Here is a 6,454-nt window from a genome sequence, read left to right as displayed (position 1 = left end):
TCACTTTTATGAGAATCCAATTGCACCTAACCATTTTGGTATTAGACTCAATTTTAATATGTTAATCTAGGCAATCAATCTAGACCAATAAAAACCAATAAAAGTGAACCAAACTATAAATTAAACCAAATAGCTTTGTTTTACATATCTGGCTTTGGCCTCTTTCTTTTGGGCATTCACTTATTTGGATCCCAAAGAAAAACTTAACTCATGAGGGAAGAAATAAAGAACACACATTTAGATGAAAAGAAATACATAGTAAATTAAATAAGAAACAAACAGATCTAAAAGGAAAGACCGAATTAAAATTAAAAATAAATTAAAAACAGAAGCAATGTCTTCCCTTATTTCAATCGAACTTGTTTCTCCTTTTTAATTTCAAGTTATTACCATCCTAACTTTCAAATAGGATTGGATCGATTAATAAGGAAAAAATAACATTAAAATTAATCACAACTAAAATAATAAGAATCGAAAAAATAATGAAGAACTAAATCAACTAAAAATAAAAACACTTAATTAGGTGAACTACTATAAAATAAAATGGACATATATAAACTAAACTACTGGAAAATTAAACTGAAGAAATGAAATACATAACTTAAACTAAAAATAAACCTTGAACAATGAATTAGAGCAAAATGAGATACACTAGCCTTGGATCTATCTTGATTCACTCTTTGTCAAGATGAATCTAGATTCGACAACCCCAACTTTCGAAGGACACTGGATCTATGTAAGTGCTTCAGCTTGAGGCTAAAAAAAAAGCACTAATAGAAAGTTACAGTGTAGAAAGATAAATAACCGTGCATAATTTCTTGTGTAGGAAGAGGAATGGTTCCTTTTAGAGAGCTTTTGAGGTCCTTTTATAGAGCTTAAGAATTTGGTGGTTGCTACTGAAGATGGAAGGCTGCTGGGCTGCCTTAATTTGCAAGATTGGAGGAGAGAATCCCAAAATTCCAGCCTAATCTGTAATAAATTTTCTACTATGGTCGATTGCTATAGCAATCTAGCAATCTGTTTTTCTGGATTTTTTTTAAAATAATATTTTTTTTAATAAATAATGACAAAAATAGGATTAGAGGGAACATATTCCAAAAATAGGTTTTTAAATCGTGTACCCGATACACGATTACACCTTAATCGTGTACCGGATATACGATAAGCCCTAAATCATGTATTGAGTACACGAGTACTTGGCCAACTGGCACGCACAGTCTGGCGTGGCAGTCATGCAAGTTTGACGAGAAAATCTTGTACCTGGTACAAGATTACCCGAAGTCGTGTACCGCATTAAAATCTCCCTCCGCCCCTTCTTCTTCCTCACCGAAACGTTTGGGTTCTCCATCAATTTCTGCTTTCCTTCGATCGTTTTCCTCTATTTTGCTTTCCACTTTCCAAAATCTTGTTGATTTTCCTCACCGATGTCTCCATTTCACCGAATCCTCAATTTTCCTCACCGAAATCTGCCTCTTTGGCTGCCGATTTTTGCTCGCTTCTGTGGTAAGCTTATGTGGTATATTTCTTTCTCTAGTTGTTTTTAATATATTTTAAACTTAGAAATATATGTATGTTTTTGGAATTCTTTCTCTAGTTTATGGATGTTTTTGGGCTGATCTATATGTATATATATGTTTTTCAATATATTTTAAAGTTAGAAATATATGTATGTTTAGGTTGATCTTATATTTATGTGGTAAATCTTGGAATTCTTTCTCTAGTTTATGTATGTTTTTGGGCTGATGCATGTTTTTGTATGTTTTTGGGCTGATCTAGTTTATGTATGTTTTTGGGTTGATCTAGTTTATGTATGTTTTTTATGTATGTTTTTGGGTTGATCAATAAAATTCTTATATTTTTTTTATTTGTATATTTTTGGGATGATCTAGTTTATGTATGTTTTTGGGCTGATCTAGTTTATGTATGTTTTTGGGTTGATCTTATATATATATATATATTTTTATTTATTTGGGCTGATTTAAACTTAGAAATATATGTTAAAAAATATATGTATGTTAAACTTAGAAATCTTATATGTATTTGTTGGGCTATATTAAACTTAGAAATCTTATATGTATTTGTTGGGTTGATCTTTATATGTATATGTTTGTAGATCTTAAATCTTAGAATATTTTTTTTATTTGTTTGGGTTGATTTAAATATATAATTTATAAATCTTATATTTGGTCTGATTTAAATATATAATATTTAAATCTTATATGTTAAACTTAGAAATTGGAGTTTGTTGGGTTGACATATTAACATATTTTTTTGTCAACTATAACAGTTGAAAAAATCATAATAAATATGTCGATGCGTCCTAAAGATTTAGTAATTCTTGAACCTGGAATTGATAGAGATAGTGACATAGACGTTGAAGTTGATGAATTATTTGGAAACGACAGTAGCGGTGAACATGATCTTGAATTGGTATCGTCGGAAATTTTGGGAAATGACAAATTCAACATGTGAACTAGGGTCTACTTTGAAAGAAAGGAATGTAGGAGTAGATAACTGTAGTTTAATACAAAAAAGAATGTTGTTTAATACCAAAAAAGATTTACAGCTTGCTGTAAAAAAATATTCTGTGACAGAACACTATGAAATTATCGTAGTGAATCAAATCAGGATCTTTGGTATGTTAAATGTAAATCATGGAGTGACGGTTGTGCTTGGAGGCTACGGGCATGTCGGTGCAAAACTCATGGGATGTTCGAAATCACAAAACTTCAAGGAGAACACTCATGTTTGTTTTTAGAATTGACATTGGATCATTCACAGCTGGATTCAAATTTCATGAGTATCGAAATTCAAAATTTGGTTAGAGCTGATCCTGGAGTACCTGTGGCCCTACTCCAAGAAGCCATTAAAAAACAATATGGCTATAATGTCAATTATAGACGGGTATGGCAAGCCAAGAGAAAAACGTTAATTGCTGTGTTTGGCGATTGGGAGAAATCATATTCAGAGCTTCTGTATTGGCTGAGTGCTCTTGTTCATTACAATCCAGGAATACGAACAGATTGGTTTTTCCTTCCCTCTAATGTGCCAGGTACGACTATTTTTGTACAAGTTTTTTGGTCTTTTGGTCCTGCAAGAGAAGGGTTCAACCATTGTAGGCCATTAATCCAGATTGATGGAACTCATCTCTACGGAAAGTATAAGGGAAAATTATTGACAACCTTATCTATTGATGCAAACGGACATATATTTTCCCTTGCTTTTGCTATTGTAGAAGGTGAGAATTCGTCCAGTTGGTCATGGTTTTTATGGGCATTGCGTGAATATGTTACCCAAAGAGAGGGAATTTGCTTGATTTCTGACAGACATAAGGGCATTATTGCTGCAATTAATAATGAAGAAATTGGTTGGAGTGAACCCAGAGCGTACCACGATATTGTCTTCGCCATGTTGTCAGTAATTTCAATACAAAATACAAATCGAAGCAACTAAAAAATTTGGTGTTTAAGGCCGAAAATCAACACCAAAGGCGTAAGTTCATTTGGTGCATGGAAGAATTGAAACAATTGCACCCTGAATGTCTTGAATTTTTTTCAGACATTGACTTGGAAAAATGGACATAGTCACATGACGGTGGGTACCACTGTGGGTGGATGACAAGCAATCCTGAATGCATGAACGTTGTTTTCAAAGGTGCTAGAATGTTACCAATTACTTCTTTGGTTAGGCTAACATTCTATTGCACAATACTGTATTTTGAACGTCGGAGACAAGAAATCAGTGAAGCACTCGATCGTGGGGACATATATATAGAATATGCCCTAAAAAAACTGAAGAGGTGGGAAAAACGAGCATCGACACATATGGTGACATCATTGACAGGGAAAGTCAAACTTTCGAAGTACAAACTGGAATAAGTATGATTTCTCCCTACAAAGGACAACACATCCAAGTTTTAAGCTTGAAAGAAGGGACATGTTCTTGCAATAAGTGACAATCATTCAAGATTTCATGCTCTCATGTAATTGCAGTTTATAATTACATGCATATAAAATACCTACCACTTATTAATGAATGCTACAAATTGTCCAATTTCAAGCGTTGTTATGAAGGCCGCTTCCATCCAATTCAACGCCCAGATTATTGGCAAGAATTATCATTTATAGAAGTTCGTCCAAATGCGGACTTACTAAGAGAACAAAGTTGACCAAAAAGTACGCGCATTCATAATGAAATGGATTAGAGAGAAGCAAGCCAAAAAGTGCGATGTACAATTTGTAAAAGAGAAGGACATAACAGACGCACTTGTCCACACCGTACACTGGGTGCTTCGTCGTCTTCGGGTCATTAGGTGTATTTTTTTTTAATATTTCATGTATTTGTATTCTTTATGTATTTATATTTTTCATGTACTTGTATATTTCATGTATTTTTATTCTTTATGTATTTATATTTTTCATATAATTGTATATTTCATGTATTTGTATTCTTTATGTATTTATATTTTTCATGTAATTGTATATTTCATGTATTTATATTCTTTATGTACTTATAATTTTCATGTAATTGTATATTTTATGTACTTGTATTCTTTATGTATTTATAATGAATTTATGTAATAAATTTATTTTATGTAATTGTATTTTTTTATGTACTTTTTATTATCTTTTATGTCATGGATTTTATTATGTAATGTAATTTGAACTTTTTAGGTAATGGAGCCTAGTCCTTGTAATCCCGTACAATTGTACCAACAAACACGCATCGTTCACAGACAGTATAGAATAGTTTTTCCACTATAGTGTTGAGTTGTCAGAGAAGGGAAGTGACTGCACAACGTACTATCCCATTTGATCACCGCATTATTCCATATGTTCAGCAGGCAGGTTTTCTTGGGTTGCACAAATTGGTTTCATCCAACTTGATTGACACCTTATTACTGCTCTAGTTGAGTGTTGGAGACTAGAGATCCACACATTTCACCTGCCTTGTGGGGAATGTACGATTACGCTACAGGATGTTACCATACAATTTGGGTTACGAGTGGACGGGCAACCATTGACAGGTTCACTACAGTATGATTGGAAGAACGTTTGTGAAGAGCTCTTAGGCGTTCTACTAGAGGATCTGAAGGGATCAAGATTGAGTATCCCTTGGTTGGCATCCTAGTTTCCAAAATAACCTCCCGATACCGACGACATCAGCGTACGTAGGTACGCACGAGCATACATCCTACTTGGAGGATTTTTATTTGCTGACAAGTCAAATACTTTGGTGCATCTCATGTTCCTCCCATTATTGTCTGATTTTGAGCACGCTGGTACGTACTCGTGAGGTGGTGCATGTCTTGCATGGTTGTACAGAAAACTTTGTTGGGCTTCCAATGCACAAGTGTTGGAAATAGCGGGGCCACTGATACTATTACAAGTATGGGTTTATGATCGATTTCCAATTATAGCACCACAAGTCCAACTATAGGCCCCAGATCATCTCCACTTAGTGCCAGGTATTATTTCAATTATATATTTATTTCGTTACCATTTTATGTAAGAATATAAATTAATTGTATTTTTTATAATTTTAGATGGAGTTGTGTATTAGCTGCTTCTGAACAGTCAACAAATATGTTGCTCGTGTATAGAAAAATATTCGACATGCTGATGCACAATCAGGTAGTAAATATGTATATAAATGAATATTTAAAACATTTTATATGTATACTTATTATTATTTTTTTTGGTCAGGTTATTTGGACGCCATACACACAGATTTGGTCATCCTTACCTGATTATTGTCGTGATGGTGAAGCATCTGGTTGACTGTTAACCCTCTTATATGCTTTCATATAGTAGAGTGGCATCATCCAGATCGTGTGCTGAGACATTTCGGTCTGCGACAAATGATACTTTCGTTGTCCTATACACTCCCAACACTACACCAGATCAATTTAAGAGGTAAGCATGACCAAGACTAGCGTCGAATCCATGCGAAATATTTATCCTACTGGCATGGACGACATGATCGTTGTGCACAGGGAGAATTAACAAATGGGCCAGCTGTATCAGATGACTACTTTTTTTGGTACAATTCGATCATGAAGCGATTTATCTCACCTGACAACGTTTACTATTACTGCATGGTAAGAGATTTAAAATCAGAAATTTTCCATATATATGATATGAATATTTTTAATATTTATTTTTTTATTGTACAGAATAATTTTATTGGCGATGTTCAATAATATTCAGTGCAAAACAACTTACCAGAATTGGGTTCAATGTGTCAGCAAACATTGGTCAACGTAGAAGGTATTATTCAACAAACAAGACGACTCAATGTTCCTGACATCGATCGAAGACGTATTCTTCGTAGACGATAGCGACAATAGGGTGAACCTAATTTAGAGGGACACGAAGACAACTCCTATGAGGGGTAAGGGCCAGGGGGTCGTTTTTAAATCCCACATTGTATCATTTTCAAATTGTAAATTAAA

This window comes from Benincasa hispida, chromosome 10 (genome assembly GCF_027475165.1).
Source record: "Benincasa hispida cultivar pf3 chromosome 10, pf3_genome.v1.1, whole genome shotgun sequence".
Lineage (NCBI taxonomy): Eukaryota > Viridiplantae > Streptophyta > Magnoliopsida > Cucurbitales > Cucurbitaceae > Benincasa > Benincasa hispida.
Note: the sequence above shows the minus strand (reverse complement) of the source record.